General features: G+C 43.8%; 63 non-coding genes and 1 pseudogene across 63 annotated transcripts in view; all 64 read right to left on the reverse strand.

The window, feature by feature from the left end:
* Nucleotides 1-74: 74 nt before the first annotated feature.
* On the reverse strand, nt 75-193 carry LOC149969595 (5S ribosomal RNA). The gene has a single exon (XR_016494422.1). It is a non-coding gene; the product is annotated as a 5S ribosomal RNA (ribosomal RNA).
* Nucleotides 194-453: 260 nt separating this feature from the next.
* Nucleotides 454-572, reverse strand: LOC149969596 (5S ribosomal RNA). The gene has a single exon (XR_016494423.1). It is a non-coding gene; the product is annotated as a 5S ribosomal RNA (ribosomal RNA).
* A 260-nt stretch (nt 573-832) lies between these two features.
* Nucleotides 833-951, reverse strand: LOC149969597 (5S ribosomal RNA). Its single transcript, XR_016494424.1, has one exon. It is a non-coding gene; the product is annotated as a 5S ribosomal RNA (ribosomal RNA).
* A 260-nt stretch (nt 952-1,211) lies between these two features.
* LOC149969598 (5S ribosomal RNA) lies at nt 1,212-1,330 on the reverse strand. Its single transcript, XR_016494426.1, has one exon. It is a non-coding gene; the product is annotated as a 5S ribosomal RNA (ribosomal RNA).
* A 260-nt stretch (nt 1,331-1,590) lies between these two features.
* Nucleotides 1,591-1,709, reverse strand: LOC149969599 (5S ribosomal RNA). Its single transcript, XR_016494427.1, has one exon. It is a non-coding gene; the product is annotated as a 5S ribosomal RNA (ribosomal RNA).
* Nucleotides 1,710-1,969: 260 nt separating this feature from the next.
* On the reverse strand, nt 1,970-2,088 carry LOC149969600 (5S ribosomal RNA). The gene has a single exon (XR_016494428.1). It is a non-coding gene; the product is annotated as a 5S ribosomal RNA (ribosomal RNA).
* Nucleotides 2,089-2,348: 260 nt separating this feature from the next.
* LOC149969601 (5S ribosomal RNA) lies at nt 2,349-2,467 on the reverse strand. The gene has a single exon (XR_016494429.1). It is a non-coding gene; the product is annotated as a 5S ribosomal RNA (ribosomal RNA).
* Nucleotides 2,468-2,727: 260 nt separating this feature from the next.
* Nucleotides 2,728-2,846, reverse strand: LOC149969602 (5S ribosomal RNA). The gene has a single exon (XR_016494430.1). It is a non-coding gene; the product is annotated as a 5S ribosomal RNA (ribosomal RNA).
* Nucleotides 2,847-3,106: 260 nt separating this feature from the next.
* Nucleotides 3,107-3,225, reverse strand: LOC149969603 (5S ribosomal RNA). The gene has a single exon (XR_016494431.1). It is a non-coding gene; the product is annotated as a 5S ribosomal RNA (ribosomal RNA).
* Nucleotides 3,226-3,485: 260 nt separating this feature from the next.
* Nucleotides 3,486-3,604, reverse strand: LOC149969604 (5S ribosomal RNA). Its single transcript, XR_016494432.1, has one exon. It is a non-coding gene; the product is annotated as a 5S ribosomal RNA (ribosomal RNA).
* Nucleotides 3,605-3,864: 260 nt separating this feature from the next.
* Nucleotides 3,865-3,983, reverse strand: LOC149969605 (5S ribosomal RNA). The gene has a single exon (XR_016494433.1). It is a non-coding gene; the product is annotated as a 5S ribosomal RNA (ribosomal RNA).
* A 260-nt stretch (nt 3,984-4,243) lies between these two features.
* Nucleotides 4,244-4,362, reverse strand: LOC149969606 (5S ribosomal RNA). Its single transcript, XR_016494434.1, has one exon. It is a non-coding gene; the product is annotated as a 5S ribosomal RNA (ribosomal RNA).
* Nucleotides 4,363-4,622: 260 nt separating this feature from the next.
* Nucleotides 4,623-4,741, reverse strand: LOC149969607 (5S ribosomal RNA). The gene has a single exon (XR_016494435.1). It is a non-coding gene; the product is annotated as a 5S ribosomal RNA (ribosomal RNA).
* Nucleotides 4,742-5,001: 260 nt separating this feature from the next.
* Nucleotides 5,002-5,120, reverse strand: LOC149969608 (5S ribosomal RNA). The gene has a single exon (XR_016494437.1). It is a non-coding gene; the product is annotated as a 5S ribosomal RNA (ribosomal RNA).
* A 260-nt stretch (nt 5,121-5,380) lies between these two features.
* On the reverse strand, nt 5,381-5,499 carry LOC149969609 (5S ribosomal RNA). The gene has a single exon (XR_016494438.1). It is a non-coding gene; the product is annotated as a 5S ribosomal RNA (ribosomal RNA).
* Nucleotides 5,500-5,759: 260 nt separating this feature from the next.
* On the reverse strand, nt 5,760-5,878 carry LOC149969610 (5S ribosomal RNA). Its single transcript, XR_016494439.1, has one exon. It is a non-coding gene; the product is annotated as a 5S ribosomal RNA (ribosomal RNA).
* A 260-nt stretch (nt 5,879-6,138) lies between these two features.
* Nucleotides 6,139-6,257, reverse strand: LOC149969611 (5S ribosomal RNA). Its single transcript, XR_016494440.1, has one exon. It is a non-coding gene; the product is annotated as a 5S ribosomal RNA (ribosomal RNA).
* A 260-nt stretch (nt 6,258-6,517) lies between these two features.
* On the reverse strand, nt 6,518-6,636 carry LOC149969612 (5S ribosomal RNA). The gene has a single exon (XR_016494441.1). It is a non-coding gene; the product is annotated as a 5S ribosomal RNA (ribosomal RNA).
* A 260-nt stretch (nt 6,637-6,896) lies between these two features.
* Nucleotides 6,897-7,015, reverse strand: LOC149969613 (5S ribosomal RNA). Its single transcript, XR_016494442.1, has one exon. It is a non-coding gene; the product is annotated as a 5S ribosomal RNA (ribosomal RNA).
* A 260-nt stretch (nt 7,016-7,275) lies between these two features.
* LOC149969614 (5S ribosomal RNA) lies at nt 7,276-7,394 on the reverse strand. Its single transcript, XR_016494443.1, has one exon. It is a non-coding gene; the product is annotated as a 5S ribosomal RNA (ribosomal RNA).
* Nucleotides 7,395-7,654: 260 nt separating this feature from the next.
* On the reverse strand, nt 7,655-7,773 carry LOC149969615 (5S ribosomal RNA). Its single transcript, XR_016494445.1, has one exon. It is a non-coding gene; the product is annotated as a 5S ribosomal RNA (ribosomal RNA).
* Nucleotides 7,774-8,033: 260 nt separating this feature from the next.
* LOC149969616 (5S ribosomal RNA) lies at nt 8,034-8,152 on the reverse strand. Its single transcript, XR_016494446.1, has one exon. It is a non-coding gene; the product is annotated as a 5S ribosomal RNA (ribosomal RNA).
* Nucleotides 8,153-8,412: 260 nt separating this feature from the next.
* Nucleotides 8,413-8,531, reverse strand: LOC149969617 (5S ribosomal RNA). The gene has a single exon (XR_016494447.1). It is a non-coding gene; the product is annotated as a 5S ribosomal RNA (ribosomal RNA).
* A 260-nt stretch (nt 8,532-8,791) lies between these two features.
* Nucleotides 8,792-8,910, reverse strand: LOC149969618 (5S ribosomal RNA). The gene has a single exon (XR_016494449.1). It is a non-coding gene; the product is annotated as a 5S ribosomal RNA (ribosomal RNA).
* A 260-nt stretch (nt 8,911-9,170) lies between these two features.
* LOC149969619 (5S ribosomal RNA) lies at nt 9,171-9,289 on the reverse strand. The gene has a single exon (XR_016494450.1). It is a non-coding gene; the product is annotated as a 5S ribosomal RNA (ribosomal RNA).
* Nucleotides 9,290-9,549: 260 nt separating this feature from the next.
* LOC149969620 (5S ribosomal RNA) lies at nt 9,550-9,666 on the reverse strand (annotated as a pseudogene).
* A 260-nt stretch (nt 9,667-9,926) lies between these two features.
* On the reverse strand, nt 9,927-10,045 carry LOC149969621 (5S ribosomal RNA). The gene has a single exon (XR_016494451.1). It is a non-coding gene; the product is annotated as a 5S ribosomal RNA (ribosomal RNA).
* A 260-nt stretch (nt 10,046-10,305) lies between these two features.
* Nucleotides 10,306-10,424, reverse strand: LOC149969622 (5S ribosomal RNA). Its single transcript, XR_016494452.1, has one exon. It is a non-coding gene; the product is annotated as a 5S ribosomal RNA (ribosomal RNA).
* A 260-nt stretch (nt 10,425-10,684) lies between these two features.
* Nucleotides 10,685-10,803, reverse strand: LOC149969623 (5S ribosomal RNA). The gene has a single exon (XR_016494453.1). It is a non-coding gene; the product is annotated as a 5S ribosomal RNA (ribosomal RNA).
* Nucleotides 10,804-11,063: 260 nt separating this feature from the next.
* On the reverse strand, nt 11,064-11,182 carry LOC149969624 (5S ribosomal RNA). Its single transcript, XR_016494455.1, has one exon. It is a non-coding gene; the product is annotated as a 5S ribosomal RNA (ribosomal RNA).
* A 260-nt stretch (nt 11,183-11,442) lies between these two features.
* Nucleotides 11,443-11,561, reverse strand: LOC149969625 (5S ribosomal RNA). The gene has a single exon (XR_016494456.1). It is a non-coding gene; the product is annotated as a 5S ribosomal RNA (ribosomal RNA).
* Nucleotides 11,562-11,821: 260 nt separating this feature from the next.
* Nucleotides 11,822-11,940, reverse strand: LOC149969626 (5S ribosomal RNA). The gene has a single exon (XR_016494457.1). It is a non-coding gene; the product is annotated as a 5S ribosomal RNA (ribosomal RNA).
* A 260-nt stretch (nt 11,941-12,200) lies between these two features.
* Nucleotides 12,201-12,319, reverse strand: LOC149969627 (5S ribosomal RNA). The gene has a single exon (XR_016494458.1). It is a non-coding gene; the product is annotated as a 5S ribosomal RNA (ribosomal RNA).
* A 260-nt stretch (nt 12,320-12,579) lies between these two features.
* Nucleotides 12,580-12,698, reverse strand: LOC149969628 (5S ribosomal RNA). The gene has a single exon (XR_016494459.1). It is a non-coding gene; the product is annotated as a 5S ribosomal RNA (ribosomal RNA).
* Nucleotides 12,699-12,958: 260 nt separating this feature from the next.
* Nucleotides 12,959-13,077, reverse strand: LOC149969629 (5S ribosomal RNA). Its single transcript, XR_016494461.1, has one exon. It is a non-coding gene; the product is annotated as a 5S ribosomal RNA (ribosomal RNA).
* Nucleotides 13,078-13,337: 260 nt separating this feature from the next.
* LOC149969630 (5S ribosomal RNA) lies at nt 13,338-13,456 on the reverse strand. Its single transcript, XR_016494462.1, has one exon. It is a non-coding gene; the product is annotated as a 5S ribosomal RNA (ribosomal RNA).
* A 260-nt stretch (nt 13,457-13,716) lies between these two features.
* Nucleotides 13,717-13,835, reverse strand: LOC149969631 (5S ribosomal RNA). Its single transcript, XR_016494463.1, has one exon. It is a non-coding gene; the product is annotated as a 5S ribosomal RNA (ribosomal RNA).
* A 260-nt stretch (nt 13,836-14,095) lies between these two features.
* On the reverse strand, nt 14,096-14,214 carry LOC149969632 (5S ribosomal RNA). Its single transcript, XR_016494464.1, has one exon. It is a non-coding gene; the product is annotated as a 5S ribosomal RNA (ribosomal RNA).
* A 260-nt stretch (nt 14,215-14,474) lies between these two features.
* On the reverse strand, nt 14,475-14,593 carry LOC149969633 (5S ribosomal RNA). Its single transcript, XR_016494465.1, has one exon. It is a non-coding gene; the product is annotated as a 5S ribosomal RNA (ribosomal RNA).
* Nucleotides 14,594-14,853: 260 nt separating this feature from the next.
* Nucleotides 14,854-14,972, reverse strand: LOC149969634 (5S ribosomal RNA). Its single transcript, XR_016494466.1, has one exon. It is a non-coding gene; the product is annotated as a 5S ribosomal RNA (ribosomal RNA).
* Nucleotides 14,973-15,232: 260 nt separating this feature from the next.
* Nucleotides 15,233-15,351, reverse strand: LOC149969635 (5S ribosomal RNA). Its single transcript, XR_016494467.1, has one exon. It is a non-coding gene; the product is annotated as a 5S ribosomal RNA (ribosomal RNA).
* A 260-nt stretch (nt 15,352-15,611) lies between these two features.
* On the reverse strand, nt 15,612-15,730 carry LOC149969636 (5S ribosomal RNA). The gene has a single exon (XR_016494468.1). It is a non-coding gene; the product is annotated as a 5S ribosomal RNA (ribosomal RNA).
* Nucleotides 15,731-15,990: 260 nt separating this feature from the next.
* LOC149969637 (5S ribosomal RNA) lies at nt 15,991-16,109 on the reverse strand. Its single transcript, XR_016494469.1, has one exon. It is a non-coding gene; the product is annotated as a 5S ribosomal RNA (ribosomal RNA).
* A 260-nt stretch (nt 16,110-16,369) lies between these two features.
* Nucleotides 16,370-16,488, reverse strand: LOC149969638 (5S ribosomal RNA). Its single transcript, XR_016494470.1, has one exon. It is a non-coding gene; the product is annotated as a 5S ribosomal RNA (ribosomal RNA).
* Nucleotides 16,489-16,748: 260 nt separating this feature from the next.
* LOC149969639 (5S ribosomal RNA) lies at nt 16,749-16,867 on the reverse strand. The gene has a single exon (XR_016494472.1). It is a non-coding gene; the product is annotated as a 5S ribosomal RNA (ribosomal RNA).
* Nucleotides 16,868-17,127: 260 nt separating this feature from the next.
* Nucleotides 17,128-17,246, reverse strand: LOC149969640 (5S ribosomal RNA). Its single transcript, XR_016494473.1, has one exon. It is a non-coding gene; the product is annotated as a 5S ribosomal RNA (ribosomal RNA).
* A 260-nt stretch (nt 17,247-17,506) lies between these two features.
* Nucleotides 17,507-17,625, reverse strand: LOC149969641 (5S ribosomal RNA). Its single transcript, XR_016494474.1, has one exon. It is a non-coding gene; the product is annotated as a 5S ribosomal RNA (ribosomal RNA).
* Nucleotides 17,626-17,885: 260 nt separating this feature from the next.
* Nucleotides 17,886-18,004, reverse strand: LOC149969642 (5S ribosomal RNA). Its single transcript, XR_016494475.1, has one exon. It is a non-coding gene; the product is annotated as a 5S ribosomal RNA (ribosomal RNA).
* Nucleotides 18,005-18,264: 260 nt separating this feature from the next.
* Nucleotides 18,265-18,383, reverse strand: LOC149969643 (5S ribosomal RNA). The gene has a single exon (XR_016494476.1). It is a non-coding gene; the product is annotated as a 5S ribosomal RNA (ribosomal RNA).
* Nucleotides 18,384-18,643: 260 nt separating this feature from the next.
* On the reverse strand, nt 18,644-18,762 carry LOC149969644 (5S ribosomal RNA). Its single transcript, XR_016494477.1, has one exon. It is a non-coding gene; the product is annotated as a 5S ribosomal RNA (ribosomal RNA).
* Nucleotides 18,763-19,022: 260 nt separating this feature from the next.
* On the reverse strand, nt 19,023-19,141 carry LOC149969645 (5S ribosomal RNA). The gene has a single exon (XR_016494478.1). It is a non-coding gene; the product is annotated as a 5S ribosomal RNA (ribosomal RNA).
* A 260-nt stretch (nt 19,142-19,401) lies between these two features.
* LOC149969646 (5S ribosomal RNA) lies at nt 19,402-19,520 on the reverse strand. Its single transcript, XR_016494479.1, has one exon. It is a non-coding gene; the product is annotated as a 5S ribosomal RNA (ribosomal RNA).
* A 260-nt stretch (nt 19,521-19,780) lies between these two features.
* Nucleotides 19,781-19,899, reverse strand: LOC149969647 (5S ribosomal RNA). Its single transcript, XR_016494480.1, has one exon. It is a non-coding gene; the product is annotated as a 5S ribosomal RNA (ribosomal RNA).
* Nucleotides 19,900-20,159: 260 nt separating this feature from the next.
* On the reverse strand, nt 20,160-20,278 carry LOC149969648 (5S ribosomal RNA). Its single transcript, XR_016494481.1, has one exon. It is a non-coding gene; the product is annotated as a 5S ribosomal RNA (ribosomal RNA).
* A 260-nt stretch (nt 20,279-20,538) lies between these two features.
* LOC149969649 (5S ribosomal RNA) lies at nt 20,539-20,657 on the reverse strand. The gene has a single exon (XR_016494483.1). It is a non-coding gene; the product is annotated as a 5S ribosomal RNA (ribosomal RNA).
* A 260-nt stretch (nt 20,658-20,917) lies between these two features.
* LOC149969650 (5S ribosomal RNA) lies at nt 20,918-21,036 on the reverse strand. Its single transcript, XR_016494484.1, has one exon. It is a non-coding gene; the product is annotated as a 5S ribosomal RNA (ribosomal RNA).
* A 260-nt stretch (nt 21,037-21,296) lies between these two features.
* LOC149969651 (5S ribosomal RNA) lies at nt 21,297-21,415 on the reverse strand. The gene has a single exon (XR_016494485.1). It is a non-coding gene; the product is annotated as a 5S ribosomal RNA (ribosomal RNA).
* Nucleotides 21,416-21,675: 260 nt separating this feature from the next.
* LOC149969652 (5S ribosomal RNA) lies at nt 21,676-21,794 on the reverse strand. The gene has a single exon (XR_016494486.1). It is a non-coding gene; the product is annotated as a 5S ribosomal RNA (ribosomal RNA).
* Nucleotides 21,795-22,054: 260 nt separating this feature from the next.
* Nucleotides 22,055-22,173, reverse strand: LOC149969653 (5S ribosomal RNA). The gene has a single exon (XR_016494487.1). It is a non-coding gene; the product is annotated as a 5S ribosomal RNA (ribosomal RNA).
* Nucleotides 22,174-22,433: 260 nt separating this feature from the next.
* On the reverse strand, nt 22,434-22,552 carry LOC149969654 (5S ribosomal RNA). The gene has a single exon (XR_016494488.1). It is a non-coding gene; the product is annotated as a 5S ribosomal RNA (ribosomal RNA).
* Nucleotides 22,553-22,801: 249 nt separating this feature from the next.
* Nucleotides 22,802-22,920, reverse strand: LOC149969655 (5S ribosomal RNA). The gene has a single exon (XR_016494489.1). It is a non-coding gene; the product is annotated as a 5S ribosomal RNA (ribosomal RNA).
* Nucleotides 22,921-23,180: 260 nt separating this feature from the next.
* Nucleotides 23,181-23,299, reverse strand: LOC149969656 (5S ribosomal RNA). The gene has a single exon (XR_016494490.1). It is a non-coding gene; the product is annotated as a 5S ribosomal RNA (ribosomal RNA).
* Nucleotides 23,300-23,559: 260 nt separating this feature from the next.
* On the reverse strand, nt 23,560-23,678 carry LOC149969657 (5S ribosomal RNA). The gene has a single exon (XR_016494491.1). It is a non-coding gene; the product is annotated as a 5S ribosomal RNA (ribosomal RNA).
* A 260-nt stretch (nt 23,679-23,938) lies between these two features.
* The window catches only part of LOC149969658 (5S ribosomal RNA), a 119-nt gene continuing 83 nt past the window's right edge, over nt 23,939-23,974 (reverse strand). The window contains exon 1 of the ribosomal RNA XR_016494492.1: nt 23,939-23,974. This exon is cut by the window's right edge and continues 83 nt beyond it. This is a non-coding gene — a ribosomal RNA (5S ribosomal RNA).

Genomic DNA, 23,974 nt, shown 5'->3' on the forward strand with positions numbered 1-23,974 from the left:
AAGCGAGGGCACATATTTCAACCTTGTGGGAAAAAACGGACAAAGAGTTGAAATTCCACAAGGCAGTGACAAAAAGCTTACAGCACCTGGTATTCCCAGGCGGTCTCCCATCCAAGTACTAACCAGGCCCGACCCTGCTTAGCTTCCGAGATCAGACGAGATCAGGCGTACTCAGGCCGGTGTGGCCGTAAGCGAGAAACAATCTCTTGCTGCACTATGTAAAGTCAAAGTGAGCCTGATTAACAGCTGTTGCATTTTCACCATTTAGATAAGCATCTTTGTGTCACTCAAAAAGTGGAAGAAATTGCATATACTGTAGCCATAATTTGTAGCACAGATTGTTGGATGAAATACAAACTAACCTTGCTTACTTATTTCAAAGCGAGGGCACATATTTCAACCTTGTGGGAAAAAACGGACAAAGAGTTGAAATTCCACAAGGCAGTGACAAAAAGCTTACAGCACCTGGTATTCCCAGGCGGTCTCCCATCCAAGTACTAACCAGGCCCGACCCTGCTTAGCTTCCGAGATCAGACGAGATCAGGCGTACTCAGGCCGGTGTGGCCGTAAGCGAGAAACAATCTCTTGCTGCACTATGTAAAGTCAAAGTGAGCCTGATTAACAGCTGTTGCATTTTCACCATTTAGATAAGCATCTTTGTGTCACTCAAAAAGTGGAAGAAATTGCATATACTGTAGCCATAATTTGTAGCACAGATTGTTGGATGAAATACAAACTAACCTTGCTTACTTATTTCAAAGCGAGGGCACATATTTCAACCTTGTGGGAAAAAACGGACAAAGAGTTGAAATTCCACAAGGCAGTGACAAAAAGCTTACAGCACCTGGTATTCCCAGGCGGTCTCCCATCCAAGTACTAACCAGGCCCGACCCTGCTTAGCTTCCGAGATCAGACGAGATCAGGCGTACTCAGGCCGGTGTGGCCGTAAGCGAGAAACAATCTCTTGCTGCACTATGTAAAGTCAAAGTGAGCCTGATTAACAGCTGTTGCATTTTCACCATTTAGATAAGCATCTTTGTGTCACTCAAAAAGTGGAAGAAATTGCATATACTGTAGCCATAATTTGTAGCACAGATTGTTGGATGAAATACAAACTAACCTTGCTTACTTATTTCAAAGCGAGGGCACATATTTCAACCTTGTGGGAAAAAACGGACAAAGAGTTGAAATTCCACAAGGCAGTGACAAAAAGCTTACAGCACCTGGTATTCCCAGGCGGTCTCCCATCCAAGTACTAACCAGGCCCGACCCTGCTTAGCTTCCGAGATCAGACGAGATCAGGCGTACTCAGGCCGGTGTGGCCGTAAGCGAGAAACAATCTCTTGCTGCACTATGTAAAGTCAAAGTGAGCCTGATTAACAGCTGTTGCATTTTCACCATTTAGATAAGCATCTTTGTGTCACTCAAAAAGTGGAAGAAATTGCATATACTGTAGCCATAATTTGTAGCACAGATTGTTGGATGAAATACAAACTAACCTTGCTTACTTATTTCAAAGCGAGGGCACATATTTCAACCTTGTGGGAAAAAACGGACAAAGAGTTGAAATTCCACAAGGCAGTGACAAAAAGCTTACAGCACCTGGTATTCCCAGGCGGTCTCCCATCCAAGTACTAACCAGGCCCGACCCTGCTTAGCTTCCGAGATCAGACGAGATCAGGCGTACTCAGGCCGGTGTGGCCGTAAGCGAGAAACAATCTCTTGCTGCACTATGTAAAGTCAAAGTGAGCCTGATTAACAGCTGTTGCATTTTCACCATTTAGATAAGCATCTTTGTGTCACTCAAAAAGTGGAAGAAATTGCATATACTGTAGCCATAATTTGTAGCACAGATTGTTGGATGAAATACAAACTAACCTTGCTTACTTATTTCAAAGCGAGGGCACATATTTCAACCTTGTGGGAAAAAACGGACAAAGAGTTGAAATTCCACAAGGCAGTGACAAAAAGCTTACAGCACCTGGTATTCCCAGGCGGTCTCCCATCCAAGTACTAACCAGGCCCGACCCTGCTTAGCTTCCGAGATCAGACGAGATCAGGCGTACTCAGGCCGGTGTGGCCGTAAGCGAGAAACAATCTCTTGCTGCACTATGTAAAGTCAAAGTGAGCCTGATTAACAGCTGTTGCATTTTCACCATTTAGATAAGCATCTTTGTGTCACTCAAAAAGTGGAAGAAATTGCATATACTGTAGCCATAATTTGTAGCACAGATTGTTGGATGAAATACAAACTAACCTTGCTTACTTATTTCAAAGCGAGGGCACATATTTCAACCTTGTGGGAAAAAACGGACAAAGAGTTGAAATTCCACAAGGCAGTGACAAAAAGCTTACAGCACCTGGTATTCCCAGGCGGTCTCCCATCCAAGTACTAACCAGGCCCGACCCTGCTTAGCTTCCGAGATCAGACGAGATCAGGCGTACTCAGGCCGGTGTGGCCGTAAGCGAGAAACAATCTCTTGCTGCACTATGTAAAGTCAAAGTGAGCCTGATTAACAGCTGTTGCATTTTCACCATTTAGATAAGCATCTTTGTGTCACTCAAAAAGTGGAAGAAATTGCATATACTGTAGCCATAATTTGTAGCACAGATTGTTGGATGAAATACAAACTAACCTTGCTTACTTATTTCAAAGCGAGGGCACATATTTCAACCTTGTGGGAAAAAACGGACAAAGAGTTGAAATTCCACAAGGCAGTGACAAAAAGCTTACAGCACCTGGTATTCCCAGGCGGTCTCCCATCCAAGTACTAACCAGGCCCGACCCTGCTTAGCTTCCGAGATCAGACGAGATCAGGCGTACTCAGGCCGGTGTGGCCGTAAGCGAGAAACAATCTCTTGCTGCACTATGTAAAGTCAAAGTGAGCCTGATTAACAGCTGTTGCATTTTCACCATTTAGATAAGCATCTTTGTGTCACTCAAAAAGTGGAAGAAATTGCATATACTGTAGCCATAATTTGTAGCACAGATTGTTGGATGAAATACAAACTAACCTTGCTTACTTATTTCAAAGCGAGGGCACATATTTCAACCTTGTGGGAAAAAACGGACAAAGAGTTGAAATTCCACAAGGCAGTGACAAAAAGCTTACAGCACCTGGTATTCCCAGGCGGTCTCCCATCCAAGTACTAACCAGGCCCGACCCTGCTTAGCTTCCGAGATCAGACGAGATCAGGCGTACTCAGGCCGGTGTGGCCGTAAGCGAGAAACAATCTCTTGCTGCACTATGTAAAGTCAAAGTGAGCCTGATTAACAGCTGTTGCATTTTCACCATTTAGATAAGCATCTTTGTGTCACTCAAAAAGTGGAAGAAATTGCATATACTGTAGCCATAATTTGTAGCACAGATTGTTGGATGAAATACAAACTAACCTTGCTTACTTATTTCAAAGCGAGGGCACATATTTCAACCTTGTGGGAAAAAACGGACAAAGAGTTGAAATTCCACAAGGCAGTGACAAAAAGCTTACAGCACCTGGTATTCCCAGGCGGTCTCCCATCCAAGTACTAACCAGGCCCGACCCTGCTTAGCTTCCGAGATCAGACGAGATCAGGCGTACTCAGGCCGGTGTGGCCGTAAGCGAGAAACAATCTCTTGCTGCACTATGTAAAGTCAAAGTGAGCCTGATTAACAGCTGTTGCATTTTCACCATTTAGATAAGCATCTTTGTGTCACTCAAAAAGTGGAAGAAATTGCATATACTGTAGCCATAATTTGTAGCACAGATTGTTGGATGAAATACAAACTAACCTTGCTTACTTATTTCAAAGCGAGGGCACATATTTCAACCTTGTGGGAAAAAACGGACAAAGAGTTGAAATTCCACAAGGCAGTGACAAAAAGCTTACAGCACCTGGTATTCCCAGGCGGTCTCCCATCCAAGTACTAACCAGGCCCGACCCTGCTTAGCTTCCGAGATCAGACGAGATCAGGCGTACTCAGGCCGGTGTGGCCGTAAGCGAGAAACAATCTCTTGCTGCACTATGTAAAGTCAAAGTGAGCCTGATTAACAGCTGTTGCATTTTCACCATTTAGATAAGCATCTTTGTGTCACTCAAAAAGTGGAAGAAATTGCATATACTGTAGCCATAATTTGTAGCACAGATTGTTGGATGAAATACAAACTAACCTTGCTTACTTATTTCAAAGCGAGGGCACATATTTCAACCTTGTGGGAAAAAACGGACAAAGAGTTGAAATTCCACAAGGCAGTGACAAAAAGCTTACAGCACCTGGTATTCCCAGGCGGTCTCCCATCCAAGTACTAACCAGGCCCGACCCTGCTTAGCTTCCGAGATCAGACGAGATCAGGCGTACTCAGGCCGGTGTGGCCGTAAGCGAGAAACAATCTCTTGCTGCACTATGTAAAGTCAAAGTGAGCCTGATTAACAGCTGTTGCATTTTCACCATTTAGATAAGCATCTTTGTGTCACTCAAAAAGTGGAAGAAATTGCATATACTGTAGCCATAATTTGTAGCACAGATTGTTGGATGAAATACAAACTAACCTTGCTTACTTATTTCAAAGCGAGGGCACATATTTCAACCTTGTGGGAAAAAACGGACAAAGAGTTGAAATTCCACAAGGCAGTGACAAAAAGCTTACAGCACCTGGTATTCCCAGGCGGTCTCCCATCCAAGTACTAACCAGGCCCGACCCTGCTTAGCTTCCGAGATCAGACGAGATCAGGCGTACTCAGGCCGGTGTGGCCGTAAGCGAGAAACAATCTCTTGCTGCACTATGTAAAGTCAAAGTGAGCCTGATTAACAGCTGTTGCATTTTCACCATTTAGATAAGCATCTTTGTGTCACTCAAAAAGTGGAAGAAATTGCATATACTGTAGCCATAATTTGTAGCACAGATTGTTGGATGAAATACAAACTAACCTTGCTTACTTATTTCAAAGCGAGGGCACATATTTCAACCTTGTGGGAAAAAACGGACAAAGAGTTGAAATTCCACAAGGCAGTGACAAAAAGCTTACAGCACCTGGTATTCCCAGGCGGTCTCCCATCCAAGTACTAACCAGGCCCGACCCTGCTTAGCTTCCGAGATCAGACGAGATCAGGCGTACTCAGGCCGGTGTGGCCGTAAGCGAGAAACAATCTCTTGCTGCACTATGTAAAGTCAAAGTGAGCCTGATTAACAGCTGTTGCATTTTCACCATTTAGATAAGCATCTTTGTGTCACTCAAAAAGTGGAAGAAATTGCATATACTGTAGCCATAATTTGTAGCACAGATTGTTGGATGAAATACAAACTAACCTTGCTTACTTATTTCAAAGCGAGGGCACATATTTCAACCTTGTGGGAAAAAACGGACAAAGAGTTGAAATTCCACAAGGCAGTGACAAAAAGCTTACAGCACCTGGTATTCCCAGGCGGTCTCCCATCCAAGTACTAACCAGGCCCGACCCTGCTTAGCTTCCGAGATCAGACGAGATCAGGCGTACTCAGGCCGGTGTGGCCGTAAGCGAGAAACAATCTCTTGCTGCACTATGTAAAGTCAAAGTGAGCCTGATTAACAGCTGTTGCATTTTCACCATTTAGATAAGCATCTTTGTGTCACTCAAAAAGTGGAAGAAATTGCATATACTGTAGCCATAATTTGTAGCACAGATTGTTGGATGAAATACAAACTAACCTTGCTTACTTATTTCAAAGCGAGGGCACATATTTCAACCTTGTGGGAAAAAACGGACAAAGAGTTGAAATTCCACAAGGCAGTGACAAAAAGCTTACAGCACCTGGTATTCCCAGGCGGTCTCCCATCCAAGTACTAACCAGGCCCGACCCTGCTTAGCTTCCGAGATCAGACGAGATCAGGCGTACTCAGGCCGGTGTGGCCGTAAGCGAGAAACAATCTCTTGCTGCACTATGTAAAGTCAAAGTGAGCCTGATTAACAGCTGTTGCATTTTCACCATTTAGATAAGCATCTTTGTGTCACTCAAAAAGTGGAAGAAATTGCATATACTGTAGCCATAATTTGTAGCACAGATTGTTGGATGAAATACAAACTAACCTTGCTTACTTATTTCAAAGCGAGGGCACATATTTCAACCTTGTGGGAAAAAACGGACAAAGAGTTGAAATTCCACAAGGCAGTGACAAAAAGCTTACAGCACCTGGTATTCCCAGGCGGTCTCCCATCCAAGTACTAACCAGGCCCGACCCTGCTTAGCTTCCGAGATCAGACGAGATCAGGCGTACTCAGGCCGGTGTGGCCGTAAGCGAGAAACAATCTCTTGCTGCACTATGTAAAGTCAAAGTGAGCCTGATTAACAGCTGTTGCATTTTCACCATTTAGATAAGCATCTTTGTGTCACTCAAAAAGTGGAAGAAATTGCATATACTGTAGCCATAATTTGTAGCACAGATTGTTGGATGAAATACAAACTAACCTTGCTTACTTATTTCAAAGCGAGGGCACATATTTCAACCTTGTGGGAAAAAACGGACAAAGAGTTGAAATTCCACAAGGCAGTGACAAAAAGCTTACAGCACCTGGTATTCCCAGGCGGTCTCCCATCCAAGTACTAACCAGGCCCGACCCTGCTTAGCTTCCGAGATCAGACGAGATCAGGCGTACTCAGGCCGGTGTGGCCGTAAGCGAGAAACAATCTCTTGCTGCACTATGTAAAGTCAAAGTGAGCCTGATTAACAGCTGTTGCATTTTCACCATTTAGATAAGCATCTTTGTGTCACTCAAAAAGTGGAAGAAATTGCATATACTGTAGCCATAATTTGTAGCACAGATTGTTGGATGAAATACAAACTAACCTTGCTTACTTATTTCAAAGCGAGGGCACATATTTCAACCTTGTGGGAAAAAACGGACAAAGAGTTGAAATTCCACAAGGCAGTGACAAAAAGCTTACAGCACCTGGTATTCCCAGGCGGTCTCCCATCCAAGTACTAACCAGGCCCGACCCTGCTTAGCTTCCGAGATCAGACGAGATCAGGCGTACTCAGGCCGGTGTGGCCGTAAGCGAGAAACAATCTCTTGCTGCACTATGTAAAGTCAAAGTGAGCCTGATTAACAGCTGTTGCATTTTCACCATTTAGATAAGCATCTTTGTGTCACTCAAAAAGTGGAAGAAATTGCATATACTGTAGCCATAATTTGTAGCACAGATTGTTGGATGAAATACAAACTAACCTTGCTTACTTATTTCAAAGCGAGGGCACATATTTCAACCTTGTGGGAAAAAACGGACAAAGAGTTGAAATTCCACAAGGCAGTGACAAAAAGCTTACAGCACCTGGTATTCCCAGGCGGTCTCCCATCCAAGTACTAACCAGGCCCGACCCTGCTTAGCTTCCGAGATCAGACGAGATCAGGCGTACTCAGGCCGGTGTGGCCGTAAGCGAGAAACAATCTCTTGCTGCACTATGTAAAGTCAAAGTGAGCCTGATTAACAGCTGTTGCATTTTCACCATTTAGATAAGCATCTTTGTGTCACTCAAAAAGTGGAAGAAATTGCATATACTGTAGCCATAATTTGTAGCACAGATTGTTGGATGAAATACAAACTAACCTTGCTTACTTATTTCAAAGCGAGGGCACATATTTCAACCTTGTGGGAAAAAACGGACAAAGAGTTGAAATTCCACAAGGCAGTGACAAAAAGCTTACAGCACCTGGTATTCCCAGGCGGTCTCCCATCCAAGTACTAACCAGGCCCGACCCTGCTTAGCTTCCGAGATCAGACGAGATCAGGCGTACTCAGGCCGGTGTGGCCGTAAGCGAGAAACAATCTCTTGCTGCACTATGTAAAGTCAAAGTGAGCCTGATTAACAGCTGTTGCATTTTCACCATTTAGATAAGCATCTTTGTGTCACTCAAAAAGTGGAAGAAATTGCATATACTGTAGCCATAATTTGTAGCACAGATTGTTGGATGAAATACAAACTAACCTTGCTTACTTATTTCAAAGCGAGGGCACATATTTCAACCTTGTGGGAAAAAACGGACAAAGAGTTGAAATTCCACAAGGCAGTGACAAAAAGCTTACAGCACCTGGTATTCCCAGGCGGTCTCCCATCCAAGTACTAACCAGGCCCGACCCTGCTTAGCTTCCGAGATCAGACGAGATCAGGCGTACTCAGGCCGGTGTGGCCGTAAGCGAGAAACAATCTCTTGCTGCACTATGTAAAGTCAAAGTGAGCCTGATTAACAGCTGTTGCATTTTCACCATTTAGATAAGCATCTTTGTGTCACTCAAAAAGTGGAAGAAATTGCATATACTGTAGCCATAATTTGTAGCACAGATTGTTGGATGAAATACAAACTAACCTTGCTTACTTATTTCAAAGCGAGGGCACATATTTCAACCTTGTGGGAAAAAACGGACAAAGAGTTGAAATTCCACAAGGCAGTGACAAAAAGCTTACAGCACCTGGTATTCCCAGGCGGTCTCCCATCCAAGTACTAACCAGGCCCGACCCTGCTTAGCTTCCGAGATCAGACGAGATCAGGCGTACTCAGGCCGGTGTGGCCGTAAGCGAGAAACAATCTCTTGCTGCACTATGTAAAGTCAAAGTGAGCCTGATTAACAGCTGTTGCATTTTCACCATTTAGATAAGCATCTTTGTGTCACTCAAAAAGTGGAAGAAATTGCATATACTGTAGCCATAATTTGTAGCACAGATTGTTGGATGAAATACAAACTAACCTTGCTTACTTATTTCAAAGCGAGGGCACATATTTCAACCTTGTGGGAAAAAACGGACAAAGAGTTGAAATTCCACAAGGCAGTGACAAAAAGCTTACAGCACCTGGTATTCCCAGGCGGTCTCCCATCCAAGTACTAACCAGGCCCGACCCTGCTTAGCTTCCGAGATCAGACGAGATCAGGCGTACTCAGGCCGGTGTGGCCGTAAGCGAGAAACAATCTCTTGCTGCACTATGTAAAGTCAAAGTGAGCCTGATTAACAGCTGTTGCATTTTCACCATTTAGATAAGCATCTTTGTGTCACTCAAAAAGTGGAAGAAATTGCATATACTGTAGCCATAATTTGTAGCACAGATTGTTGGATGAAATACAAACTAACCTTGCTTACTTATTTCAAAGCGAGGGCACATATTTCAACCTTGTGGGAAAAAACGGACAAAGAGTTGAAATTCCACAAGGCAGTGACAAAAAGCTTACAGCACCTGGTATTCCCAGGCGGTCTCCCATCCAAGTACTAACCAGGCCCGACCCTGCTTAGCTTCCGAGATCAGACGAGATCAGGCGTACTCAGGCCGGTGTGGCCGTAAGCGAGAAACAATCTCTTGCTGCACTATGTAAAGTCAAAGTGAGCCTGATTAACAGCTGTTGCATTTTCACCATTTAGATAAGCATCTTTGTGTCACTCAAAAAGTGGAAGAAATTGCATATACTGTAGCCATAATTTGTAGCACAGATTGTTGGATGAAATACAAACTAACCTTGCTTACTTATTTCAAAGCGAGGGCACATATTTCAACCTTGTGGGAAAAAACGGACAAAGAGTTGAAATTCCACAAGGCAGTGACAAAAAGCTTACAGCACCTGGTATTCCCAGGCGGTCTCCCATCCAAGTACTAACCAGGCCCGACCCTGCTTAGCTTCCGAGATCAGACGATCAGGCGTACTCAGGCCGGTGTGGCCGTAAGCGAGAAACAATCTCTTGCTGCACTATGTAAAGTCAAAGTGAGCCTGATTAACAGCTGTTGCATTTTCACCATTTAGATAAGCATCTTTGTGTCACTCAAAAAGTGGAAGAAATTGCATATACTGTAGCCATAATTTGTAGCACAGATTGTTGGATGAAATACAAACTAACCTTGCTTACTTATTTCAAAGCGAGGGCACATATTTCAACCTTGTGGGAAAAAACGGACAAAGAGTTGAAATTCCACAAGGCAGTGACAAAAAGCTTACAGCACCTGGTATTCCCAGGCGGTCTCCCATCCAAGTACTAACCAGGCCCGACCCTGCTTAGCTTCCGAGATCAGACGAGATCAGGCGTACTCAGGCCGGTGTGGCCGTAAGCGAGAAACAATCTCTTGCTGCACTATGTAAAGTCAAAGTGAGCCTGATTAACAGCTGTTGCATTTTCACCATTTAGATAAGCATCTTTGTGTCACTCAAAAAGTGGAAGAAATTGCATATACTGTAGCCATAATTTGTAGCACAGATTGTTGGATGAAATACAAACTAACCTTGCTTACTTATTTCAAAGCGAGGGCACATATTTCAACCTTGTGGGAAAAAACGGACAAAGAGTTGAAATTCCACAAGGCAGTGACAAAAAGCTTACAGCACCTGGTATTCCCAGGCGGTCTCCCATCCAAGTACTAACCAGGCCCGACCCTGCTTAGCTTCCGAGATCAGACGAGATCAGGCGTACTCAGGCCGGTGTGGCCGTAAGCGAGAAACAATCTCTTGCTGCACTATGTAAAGTCAAAGTGAGCCTGATTAACAGCTGTTGCATTTTCACCATTTAGATAAGCATCTTTGTGTCACTCAAAAAGTGGAAGAAATTGCATATACTGTAGCCATAATTTGTAGCACAGATTGTTGGATGAAATACAAACTAACCTTGCTTACTTATTTCAAAGCGAGGGCACATATTTCAACCTTGTGGGAAAAAACGGACAAAGAGTTGAAATTCCACAAGGCAGTGACAAAAAGCTTACAGCACCTGGTATTCCCAGGCGGTCTCCCATCCAAGTACTAACCAGGCCCGACCCTGCTTAGCTTCCGAGATCAGACGAGATCAGGCGTACTCAGGCCGGTGTGGCCGTAAGCGAGAAACAATCTCTTGCTGCACTATGTAAAGTCAAAGTGAGCCTGATTAACAGCTGTTGCATTTTCACCATTTAGATAAGCATCTTTGTGTCACTCAAAAAGTGGAAGAAATTGCATATACTGTAGCCATAATTTGTAGCACAGATTGTTGGATGAAATACAAACTAACCTTGCTTACTTATTTCAAAGCGAGGGCACATATTTCAACCTTGTGGGAAAAAACGGACAAAGAGTTGAAATTCCACAAGGCAGTGACAAAAAGCTTACAGCACCTGGTATTCCCAGGCGGTCTCCCATCCAAGTACTAACCAGGCCCGACCCTGCTTAGCTTCCGAGATCAGACGAGATCAGGCGTACTCAGGCCGGTGTGGCCGTAAGCGAGAAACAATCTCTTGCTGCACTATGTAAAGTCAAAGTGAGCCTGATTAACAGCTGTTGCATTTTCACCATTTAGATAAGCATCTTTGTGTCACTCAAAAAGTGGAAGAAATTGCATATACTGTAGCCATAATTTGTAGCACAGATTGTTGGATGAAATACAAACTAACCTTGCTTACTTATTTCAAAGCGAGGGCACATATTTCAACCTTGTGGGAAAAAACGGACAAAGAGTTGAAATTCCACAAGGCAGTGACAAAAAGCTTACAGCACCTGGTATTCCCAGGCGGTCTCCCATCCAAGTACTAACCAGGCCCGACCCTGCTTAGCTTCCGAGATCAGACGAGATCAGGCGTACTCAGGCCGGTGTGGCCGTAAGCGAGAAACAATCTCTTGCTGCACTATGTAAAGTCAAAGTGAGCCTGATTAACAGCTGTTGCATTTTCACCATTTAGATAAGCATCTTTGTGTCACTCAAAAAGTGGAAGAAATTGCATATACTGTAGCCATAATTTGTAGCACAGATTGTTGGATGAAATACAAACTAACCTTGCTTACTTATTTCAAAGCGAGGGCACATATTTCAACCTTGTGGGAAAAAACGGACAAAGAGTTGAAATTCCACAAGGCAGTGACAAAAAGCTTACAGCACCTGGTATTCCCAGGCGGTCTCCCATCCAAGTACTAACCAGGCCCGACCCTGCTTAGCTTCCGAGATCAGACGAGATCAGGCGTACTCAGGCCGGTGTGGCCGTAAGCGAGAAACAATCTCTTGCTGCACTATGTAAAGTCAAAGTGAGCCTGATTAACAGCTGTTGCATTTTCACCATTTAGATAAGCATCTTTGTGTCACTCAAAAAGTGGAAGAAATTGCATATACTGTAGCCATAATTTGTAGCACAGATTGTTGGATGAAATACAAACTAACCTTGCTTACTTATTTCAAAGCGAGGGCACATATTTCAACCTTGTGGGAAAAAACGGACAAAGAGTTGAAATTCCACAAGGCAGTGACAAAAAGCTTACAGCACCTGGTATTCCCAGGCGGTCTCCCATCCAAGTACTAACCAGGCCCGACCCTGCTTAGCTTCCGAGATCAGACGAGATCAGGCGTACTCAGGCCGGTGTGGCCGTAAGCGAGAAACAATCTCTTGCTGCACTATGTAAAGTCAAAGTGAGCCTGATTAACAGCTGTTGCATTTTCACCATTTAGATAAGCATCTTTGTGTCACTCAAAAAGTGGAAGAAATTGCATATACTGTAGCCATAATTTGTAGCACAGATTGTTGGATGAAATACAAACTAACCTTGCTTACTTATTTCAAAGCGAGGGCACATATTTCAACCTTGTGGGAAAAAACGGACAAAGAGTTGAAATTCCACAAGGCAGTGACAAAAAGCTTACAGCACCTGGTATTCCCAGGCGGTCTCCCATCCAAGTACTAACCAGGCCCGACCCTGCTTAGCTTCCGAGATCAGACGAGATCAGGCGTACTCAGGCCGGTGTGGCCGTAAGCGAGAAACAATCTCTTGCTGCACTATGTAAAGTCAAAGTGAGCCTGATTAACAGCTGTTGCATTTTCACCATTTAGATAAGCATCTTTGTGTCACTCAAAAAGTGGAAGAAATTGCATATACTGTAGCCATAATTTGTAGCACAGATTGTTGGATGAAATACAAACTAACCTTGCTTACTTATTTCAAAGCGAGGGCACATATTTCAACCTTGTGGGAAAAAACGGACAAAGAGTTGAAATTCCACAAGGCAGTGACAAAAAGCTTACAGCACCTGGTATTCCCAGGCGGTCTCCCATCCAAGTACTAACCAGGCCCGACCCTGCTTAGCTTCCGAGATCAGACGAGATCAGGCGTACTCAGGCCGGTGTGGCCGTAAGCGAGAAACAATCTCTTGCTGCACTATGTAAAGTCAAAGTGAGCCTGATTAACAGCTGTTGCATTTTCACCATTTAGATAAGCATCTTTGTGTCACTCAAAAAGTGGAAGAAATTGCATATACTGTAGCCATAATTTGTAGCACAGATTGTTGGATGAAATACAAACTAACCTTGCTTACTTATTTCAAAGCGAGGGCACATATTTCAACCTTGTGGGAAAAAACGGACAAAGAGTTGAAATTCCACAAGGCAGTGACAAAAAGCTTACAGCACCTGGTATTCCCAGGCGGTCTCCCATCCAAGTACTAACCAGGCCCGACCCTGCTTAGCTTCCGAGATCAGACGAGATCAGGCGTACTCAGGCCGGTGTGGCCGTAAGCGAGAAACAATCTCTTGCTGCACTATGTAAAGTCAAAGTGAGCCTGATTAACAGCTGTTGCATTTTCACCATTTAGATAAGCATCTTTGTGTCACTCAAAAAGTGGAAGAAATTGCATATACTGTAGCCATAATTTGTAGCACAGATTGTTGGATGAAATACAAACTAACCTTGCTTACTTATTTCAAAGCGAGGGCACATATTTCAACCTTGTGGGAAAAAACGGACAAAGAGTTGAAATTCCACAAGGCAGTGACAAAAAGCTTACAGCACCTGGTATTCCCAGGCGGTCTCCCATCCAAGTACTAACCAGGCCCGACCCTGCTTAGCTTCCGAGATCAGACGAGATCAGGCGTACTCAGGCCGGTGTGGCCGTAAGCGAGAAACAATCTCTTGCTGCACTATGTAAAGTCAAAGTGAGCCTGATTAACAGCTGTTGCATTTTCACCATTTAGATAAGCATCTTTGTGTCACTCAAAAAGTGGAAGAAATTGCATATACTGTAGCCATAATTTGTAGCACAGATTGTTGGATGAAATACAAACTAACCTTGCTTACTTATTTCAAAGCGAGGGCACATATTTCAACCTTGTGGGAAAAAACGGACAAAGAGTTGAAATTCCACAAGGCAGTGACAAAAAGCTTACAGCACCTGGTATTCCCAGGCGGTCTCCCATCCAAGTACTAACCAGGCCCGACCCTGCTTAGCTTCCGAGATCAGACGAGATCAGGCGTACTCAGGCCGGTGTGGCCGTAAGCGAGAAACAATCTCTTGCTGCACTATGTAAAGTCAAAGTGAGCCTGATTAACAGCTGTTGCATTTTCACCATTTAGATAAGCATCTTTGTGTCACTCAAAAAGTGGAAGAAATTGCATATACTGTAGCCATAATTTGTAGCACAGATTGTTGGATGAAATACAAACTAACCTTGCTTACTTATTTCAAAGCGAGGGCACATATTTCAACCTTGTGGGAAAAAACGGACAAAGAGTTGAAATTCCACAAGGCAGTGACAAAAAGCTTACAGCACCTGGTATTCCCAGGCGGTCTCCCATCCAAGTACTAACCAGGCCCGACCCTGCTTAGCTTCCGAGATCAGACGAGATCAGGCGTACTCAGGCCGGTGTGGCCGTAAGCGAGAAACAATCTCTTGCTGCACTATGTAAAGTCAAAGTGAGCCTGATTAACAGCTGTTGCATTTTCACCATTTAGATAAGCATCTTTGTGTCACTCAAAAAGTGGAAGAAATTGCATATACTGTAGCCATAATTTGTAGCACAGATTGTTGGATGAAATACAAACTAACCTTGCTTACTTATTTCAAAGCGAGGGCACATATTTCAACCTTGTGGGAAAAAACGGACAAAGAGTTGAAATTCCACAAGGCAGTGACAAAAAGCTTACAGCACCTGGTATTCCCAGGCGGTCTCCCATCCAAGTACTAACCAGGCCCGACCCTGCTTAGCTTCCGAGATCAGACGAGATCAGGCGTACTCAGGCCGGTGTGGCCGTAAGCGAGAAACAATCTCTTGCTGCACTATGTAAAGTCAAAGTGAGCCTGATTAACAGCTGTTGCATTTTCACCATTTAGATAAGCATCTTTGTGTCACTCAAAAAGTGGAAGAAATTGCATATACTGTAGCCATAATTTGTAGCACAGATTGTTGGATGAAATACAAACTAACCTTGCTTACTTATTTCAAAGCGAGGGCACATATTTCAACCTTGTGGGAAAAAACGGACAAAGAGTTGAAATTCCACAAGGCAGTGACAAAAAGCTTACAGCACCTGGTATTCCCAGGCGGTCTCCCATCCAAGTACTAACCAGGCCCGACCCTGCTTAGCTTCCGAGATCAGACGAGATCAGGCGTACTCAGGCCGGTGTGGCCGTAAGCGAGAAACAATCTCTTGCTGCACTATGTAAAGTCAAAGTGAGCCTGATTAACAGCTGTTGCATTTTCACCATTTAGATAAGCATCTTTGTGTCACTCAAAAAGTGGAAGAAATTGCATATACTGTAGCCATAATTTGTAGCACAGATTGTTGGATGAAATACAAACTAACCTTGCTTACTTATTTCAAAGCGAGGGCACATATTTCAACCTTGTGGGAAAAAACGGACAAAGAGTTGAAATTCCACAAGGCAGTGACAAAAAGCTTACAGCACCTGGTATTCCCAGGCGGTCTCCCATCCAAGTACTAACCAGGCCCGACCCTGCTTAGCTTCCGAGATCAGACGAGATCAGGCGTACTCAGGCCGGTGTGGCCGTAAGCGAGAAACAATCTCTTGCTGCACTATGTAAAGTCAAAGTGAGCCTGATTAACAGCTGTTGCATTTTCACCATTTAGATAAGCATCTTTGTGTCACTCAAAAAGTGGAAGAAATTGCATATACTGTAGCCATAATTTGTAGCACAGATTGTTGGATGAAATACAAACTAACCTTGCTTACTTATTTCAAAGCGAGGGCACATATTTCAACCTTGTGGGAAAAAACGGACAAAGAGTTGAAATTCCACAAGGCAGTGACAAAAAGCTTACAGCACCTGGTATTCCCAGGCGGTCTCCCATCCAAGTACTAACCAGGCCCGACCCTGCTTAGCTTCCGAGATCAGACGAGATCAGGCGTACTCAGGCCGGTGTGGCCGTAAGCGAGAAACAATCTCTTGCTGCACTATGTAAAGTCAAAGTGAGCCTGATTAACAGCTGTTGCATTTTCACCATTTAGATAAGCATCTTTGTGTCACTCAAAAAGTGGAAGAAATTGCATATACTGTAGCCATAATTTGTAGCACAGATTGTTGGATGAAATACAAACTAACCTTGCTTACTTATTTCAAAGCGAGGGCACATATTTCAACCTTGTGGGAAAAAACGGACAAAGAGTTGAAATTCCACAAGGCAGTGACAAAAAGCTTACAGCACCTGGTATTCCCAGGCGGTCTCCCATCCAAGTACTAACCAGGCCCGACCCTGCTTAGCTTCCGAGATCAGACGAGATCAGGCGTACTCAGGCCGGTGTGGCCGTAAGCGAGAAACAATCTCTTGCTGCACTATGTAAAGTCAAAGTGAGCCTGATTAACAGCTGTTGCATTTTCACCATTTAGATAAGCATCTTTGTGTCACTCAAAAAGTGGAAGAAATTGCATATACTGTAGCCATAATTTGTAGCACAGATTGTTGGATGAAATACAAACTAACCTTGCTTACTTATTTCAAAGCGAGGGCACATATTTCAACCTTGTGGGAAAAAACGGACAAAGAGTTGAAATTCCACAAGGCAGTGACAAAAAGCTTACAGCACCTGGTATTCCCAGGCGGTCTCCCATCCAAGTACTAACCAGGCCCGACCCTGCTTAGCTTCCGAGATCAGACGAGATCAGGCGTACTCAGGCCGGTGTGGCCGTAAGCGAGAAACAATCTCTTGCTGCACTATGTAAAGTCAAAGTGAGCCTGATTAACAGCTGTTGCATTTTCACCATTTAGATAAGCATCTTTGTGTCACTCAAAAAGTGGAAGAAATTGCATATACTGTAGCCATAATTTGTAGCACAGATTGTTGGATGAAATACAAACTAACCTTGCTTACTTATTTCAAAGCGAGGGCACATATTTCAACCTTGTGGGAAAAAACGGACAAAGAGTTGAAATTCCACAAGGCAGTGACAAAAAGCTTACAGCACCTGGTATTCCCAGGCGGTCTCCCATCCAAGTACTAACCAGGCCCGACCCTGCTTAGCTTCCGAGATCAGACGAGATCAGGCGTACTCAGGCCGGTGTGGCCGTAAGCGAGAAACAATCTCTTGCTGCACTATGTAAAGTCAAAGTGAGCCTGATTAACAGCTGTTGCATTTTCACCATTTAGATAAGCATCTTTGTGTCACTCAAAAAGTGGAAGAAATTGCATATACTGTAGCCATAATTTGTAGCACAGATTGTTGGATGAAATACAAACTAACCTTGCTTACTTATTTCAAAGCGAGGGCACATATTTCAACCTTGTGGGAAAAAACGGACAAAGAGTTGAAATTCCACAAGGCAGTGACAAAAAGCTTACAGCACCTGGTATTCCCAGGCGGTCTCCCATCCAAGTACTAACCAGGCCCGACCCTGCTTAGCTTCCGAGATCAGACGAGATCAGGCGTACTCAGGCCGGTGTGGCCGTAAGCGAGAAACAATCTCTTGCTGCACTATGTAAAGTCAAAGTGAGCCTGATTAACAGCTGTTGCATTTTCACCATTTAGATAAGCATCTTTGTGTCACTCAAAAAGTGGAAGAAATTGCATATACTGTAGCCATAATTTGTAGCACAGATTGTTGGATGAAATACAAACTAACCTTGCTTACTTATTTCAAAGCGAGGGCACATATTTCAACCTTGTGGGAAAAAACGGACAAAGAGTTGAAATTCCACAAGGCAGTGACAAAAAGCTTACAGCACCTGGTATTCCCAGGCGGTCTCCCATCCAAGTACTAACCAGGCCCGACCCTGCTTAGCTTCCGAGATCAGACGAGATCAGGCGTACTCAGGCCGGTGTGGCCGTAAGCGAGAAACAATCTCTTGCTGCACTATGTAAAGTCAAAGTGAGCCTGATTAACAGCTGTTGCATTTTCACCATTTAGATAAGCATCTTTGTGTCACTCAAAAAGTGGAAGAAATTGCATATACTGTAGCCATAATTTGTAGCACAGATTGTTGGATGAAATACAAACTAACCTTGCTTACTTATTTCAAAGCGAGGGCACATATTTCAACCTTGTGGGAAAAAACGGACAAAGAGTTGAAATTCCACAAGGCAGTGACAAAAAGCTTACAGCACCTGGTATTCCCAGGCGGTCTCCCATCCAAGTACTAACCAGGCCCGACCCTGCTTAGCTTCCGAGATCAGACGAGATCAGGCGTACTCAGGCCGGTGTGGCCGTAAGCGAGAAACAATCTCTTGCTGCACTATGTAAAGTCAAAGTGAGCCTGATTAACAGCTGTTGCATTTTCACCATTTAGATAAGCATCTTTGTGTCACTCAAAAAGTGGAAGAAATTGCATATACTGTAGCCATAATTTGTAGCACAGATTGTTGGATGAAATACAAACTAACCTTGCTTACTTATTTCAAAGCGAGGGCACATATTTCAACCTTGTGGGAAAAAACGGACAAAGAGTTGAAATTCCACAAGGCAGTGACAAAAAGCTTACAGCACCTGGTATTCCCAGGCGGTCTCCCATCCAAGTACTAACCAGGCCCGACCCTGCTTAGCTTCCGAGATCAGACGAGATCAGGCGTACTCAGGCCGGTGTGGCCGTAAGCGAGAAACAATCTCTTGCTGCACTATGTAAAGTCAAAGTGAGCCTGATTAACAGCTGTTGCATTTTCACCATTTAGATAAGCATCTTTGTGTCACTCAAAAAGTGGAAGAAATTGCATATACTGTAGCCATAATTTGTAGCACAGATTGTTGGATGAAATACAAACTAACCTTGCTTACTTATTTCAAAGCGAGGGCACATATTTCAACCTTGTGGGAAAAAACGGACAAAGAGTTGAAATTCCACAAGGCAGTGACAAAAAGCTTACAGCACCTGGTATTCCCAGGCGGTCTCCCATCCAAGTACTAACCAGGCCCGACCCTGCTTAGCTTCCGAGATCAGACGAGATCAGGCGTACTCAGGCCGGTGTGGCCGTAAGCGAGAAACAATCTCTTGCTGCACTATGTAAAGTCAAAGTGAGCCTGATTAACAGCTGTTGCATTTTCACCATTTAGATAAGCATCTTTGTGTCACTCAAAAAGTGGAAGAAATTGCATATACTGTAGCCATAATTTGTAGCACAGATTGTTGGATGAAATACAAACTAACCTTGCTTACTTATTTCAAAGCGAGGGCACATATTTCAACCTTGTGGGAAAAAACGGACAAAGAGTTGAAATTCCACAAGGCAGTGACAAAAAGCTTACAGCACCTGGTATTCCCAGGCGGTCTCCCATCCAAGTACTAACCAGGCCCGACCCTGCTTAGCTTCCGAGATCAGACGAGATCAGGCGTACTCAGGCCGGTGTGGCCGTAAGCGAGAAACAATCTCTTGCTGCACTATGTAAAGTCAAAGTGAGCCTGATTAACAGCTGTTGCATTTTCACCATTTAGATAAGCATCTTTGTGTCACTCAAAAAGTGGAAGAAATTGCATATACTGTAGCCATAATTTGTAGCACAGATTGTTGGATGAAATACAAACTAACCTTGCTTACTTATTTCAAAGCGAGGGCACATATTTCAACCTTGTGGGAAAAAACGGACAAAGAGTTGAAATTCCACAAGGCAGTGACAAAAAGCTTACAGCACCTGGTATTCCCAGGCGGTCTCCCATCCAAGTACTAACCAGGCCCGACCCTGCTTAGCTTCCGAGATCAGACGAGATCAGGCGTACTCAGGCCGGTGTGGCCGTAAGCGAGAAACAATCTCTTGCTGCACTATGTAAAGTCAAAGTGAGCCTGATTAACAGCTGTTGCATTTTCACCATTTAGATAAGCATCTTTGTGTCACTCAAAAAGTGGAAGAAATTGCATATACTGTAGCCATAATTTGTAGCACAGATTGTTGGATGAAATACAAACTAACCTTGCTTACTTATTTCAAAGCGAGGGCACATATTTCAACCTTGTGGGAAAAAACGGACAAAGAGTTGAAATTCCACAAGGCAGTGACAAAAAGCTTACAGCACCTGGTATTCCCAGGCGGTCTCCCATCCAAGTACTAACCAGGCCCGACCCTGCTTAGCTTCCGAGATCAGACGAGATCAGGCGTACTCAGGCCGGTGTGGCCGTAAGCGAGAAACAATCTCTTGCTGCACTATGTAAAGTCAAAGTGAGCCTGATTAACAGCTGTTGCATTTTCACCATTTAGATAAGCATCTTTGTGTCACTCAAAAAGTGGAAGAAATTGCATATACTGTAGCCATAATTTGTAGCACAGATTGTTGGATGAAATACAAACTAACCTTGCTTACTTATTTCAAAGCGAGGGCACATATTTCAACCTTGTGGGAAAAAACGGACAAAGAGTTGAAATTCCACAAGGCAGTGACAAAAAGCTTACAGCACCTGGTATTCCCAGGCGGTCTCCCATCCAAGTACTAACCAGGCCCGACCCTGCTTAGCTTCCGAGATCAGACGAGATCAGGCGTACTCAGGCCGGTGTGGCCGTAAGCGAGAAACAATCTCTTGCTGCACTATGTAAAGTCAAAGTGAGCCTGATTAACAGCTGTTGCATTTTCACCATTTAGATAAGCATCTTTGTGTCACTCAAAAAGTGGAAGAAATTGCATATACTGTAGCCATAATTTGTAGCACAGATTGTTGGATGAAATACAAACTAACCTTGCTTACTTATTTCAAAGCGAGGGCACATATTTCAACCTTGTGGGAAAAAACGGACAAAGAGTTGAAATTCCACAAGGCAGTGACAAAAAGCTTACAGCACCTGGTATTCCCAGGCGGTCTCCCATCCAAGTACTAACCAGGCCCGACCCTGCTTAGCTTCCGAGATCAGACGAGATCAGGCGTACTCAGGCCGGTGTGGCCGTAAGCGAGAAACAATCTCTTGCTGCACTATGTAAAGTCAAAGTGAGCCTGATTAACAGCTGTTGCATTTTCACCATTTAGATAAGCATCTTTGTGTCACTCAAAAAGTGGAAGAAATTGCATATACTGTAGCCATAATTTGTAGCACAGATTGTTGGATGAAATACAAACTAACCTTGCTTACTTATTTCAAAGCGAGGGCACATATTTCAACCTTGTGGGAAAAAACGGACAAAGAGTTGAAATTCCACAAGGCAGTGACAAAAAGCTTACAGCACCTGGTATTCCCAGGCGGTCTCCCATCCAAGTACTAACCAGGCCCGACCCTGCTTAGCTTCCGAGATCAGACGAGATCAGGCGTACTCAGGCCGGTGTGGCCGTAAGCGAGAAACAATCTCTTGCTGCACTATGTAAAGTCAAAGTGAGCCTGATTAACAGCTGTTGCATTTTCACCATTTAGATAAGCATCTTTGTGTCACTCAAAAAGTGGAAGAAATTGCATATACTGTAGCCATAATTTGTAGCACAGATTGTTGGATGAAATACAAACTAACCTTGCTTACTTATTTCAAAGCGAGGGCACATATTTCAACCTTGTGGGAAAAAACGGACAAAGAGTTGAAATTCCACAAGGCAGTGACAAAAAGCTTACAGCACCTGGTATTCCCAGGCGGTCTCCCATCCAAGTACTAACCAGGCCCGACCCTGCTTAGCTTCCGAGATCAGACGAGATCAGGCGTACTCAGGCCGGTGTGGCCGTAAGCGAGAAACAATCTCTTGCTGCACTATGTAAAGTCAAAGTGAGCCTGATTAACAGCTGTTGCATTTTCACCATTTAGATAAGCATCTTTGTGTCACTCAAAAAGTGGAAGAAATTGCATATACTGTAGCCATAATTTGTAGCACAGATTGTTGGATGAAATACAAACTAACCTTGCTTACTTATTTCAAAGCGAGGGCACATATTTCAACCTTGTGGGAAAAAACGGACAAAGAGTTGAAATTCCACAAGGCAGTGACAAAAAGCTTACAGCACCTGGTATTCCCAGGCGGTCTCCCATCCAAGTACTAACCAGGCCCGACCCTGCTTAGCTTCCGAGATCAGACGAGATCAGGCGTACTCAGGCCGGTGTGGCCGTAAGCGAGAAACAATCTCTTGCTGCACTATGTAAAGTCAAAGTGAGCCTGATTAACAGCTGTTGCATTTTCACCATTTAGATAAGCATCTTTGTGTCACTCAAAAAGTGGAAGAAATTGCATATACTGTAGCCATAATTTGTAGCACAGATTGTTGGATGAAATACAAACTAACCTTGCTTACTTATTTCAAAGCGAGGGCACATATTTCAACCTTGTGGGAAAAAACGGACAAAGAGTTGAAATTCCACAAGGCAGTGACAAAAAGCTTACAGCACCTGGTATTCCCAGGCGGTCTCCCATCCAAGTACTAACCAGGCCCGACCCTGCTTAGCTTCCGAGATCAGACGAGATCAGGCGTACTCAGGCCGGTGTGGCCGTAAGCGAGAAACAATCTCTTGCTGCACTATGTAAAGTCAAAGTGAGCCTGATTAACAGCTGTTGCATTTTCACCATTTAGATAAGCATCTTTGTGTCACTCAAAAAGTGGAAGAAATTGCATATATACTGTAGCACAGATTGTTGGATGAAATACAAACTAACCTTGCTTACTTATTTCAAAGCGAGGGCACATATTTCAACCTTGTGGGAAAAAACGGACAAAGAGTTGAAATTCCACAAGGCAGTGACAAAAAGCTTACAGCACCTGGTATTCCCAGGCGGTCTCCCATCCAAGTACTAACCAGGCCCGACCCTGCTTAGCTTCCGAGATCAGACGAGATCAGGCGTACTCAGGCCGGTGTGGCCGTAAGCGAGAAACAATCTCTTGCTGCACTATGTAAAGTCAAAGTGAGCCTGATTAACAGCTGTTGCATTTTCACCATTTAGATAAGCATCTTTGTGTCACTCAAAAAGTGGAAGAAATTGCATATACTGTAGCCATAATTTGTAGCACAGATTGTTGGATGAAATACAAACTAACCTTGCTTACTTATTTCAAAGCGAGGGCACATATTTCAACCTTGTGGGAAAAAACGGACAAAGAGTTGAAATTCCACAAGGCAGTGACAAAAAGCTTACAGCACCTGGTATTCCCAGGCGGTCTCCCATCCAAGTACTAACCAGGCCCGACCCTGCTTAGCTTCCGAGATCAGACGAGATCAGGCGTACTCAGGCCGGTGTGGCCGTAAGCGAGAAACAATCTCTTGCTGCACTATGTAAAGTCAAAGTGAGCCTGATTAACAGCTGTTGCATTTTCACCATTTAGATAAGCATCTTTGTGTCACTCAAAAAGTGGAAGAAATTGCATATACTGTAGCCATAATTTGTAGCACAGATTGTTGGATGAAATACAAACTAACCTTGCTTACTTATTTCAAAGCGAGGGCACATATTTCAACCTTGTGGGAAAAAACGGACAAAGAGTTGAAATTCCACAAGGCAGTGACAAAAAGCTTACAGCACCTGGTATTCCCAGGCGGTCTCCCATCCAAGTACTAACCAGGCCCGACCCTGCTTAGCTTCCGAGATCAGACGAGATCAGGCGTACTCAGGCCGGTGTGGCCGTAAGCGAGAAACAATCTCTTGCTGCACTATGTAAAGTCAAAGTGAGCCTGATTAACAGCTGTTGCATTTTCACCATTTAGATAAGCATCTTTGTGTCACTCAAAAAGTGGAAGAAATTGCATATACTGTAGCCATAATTTGTAGCACAGATTGTTGGATGAAATACAAACTAACCTTGCTTACTTATTTCAAAGCGAGGGCACATATTTCAACCTTGTGGGAAAAAACGGACAAAGAGTTGAAATTCCACAAGGCAGTGACAAAAAGCTTACAGCACCTGGTATTCCCAGGCGGTCTCCCA

The sequence above is a fragment of the Oncorhynchus mykiss genome, unplaced genomic scaffold (genome assembly GCF_057628025.1).
Source record: "Oncorhynchus mykiss isolate SJ-2025 unplaced genomic scaffold, ASM5762802v1 scaffold110, whole genome shotgun sequence".
Lineage (NCBI taxonomy): Eukaryota > Metazoa > Chordata > Actinopteri > Salmoniformes > Salmonidae > Oncorhynchus > Oncorhynchus mykiss.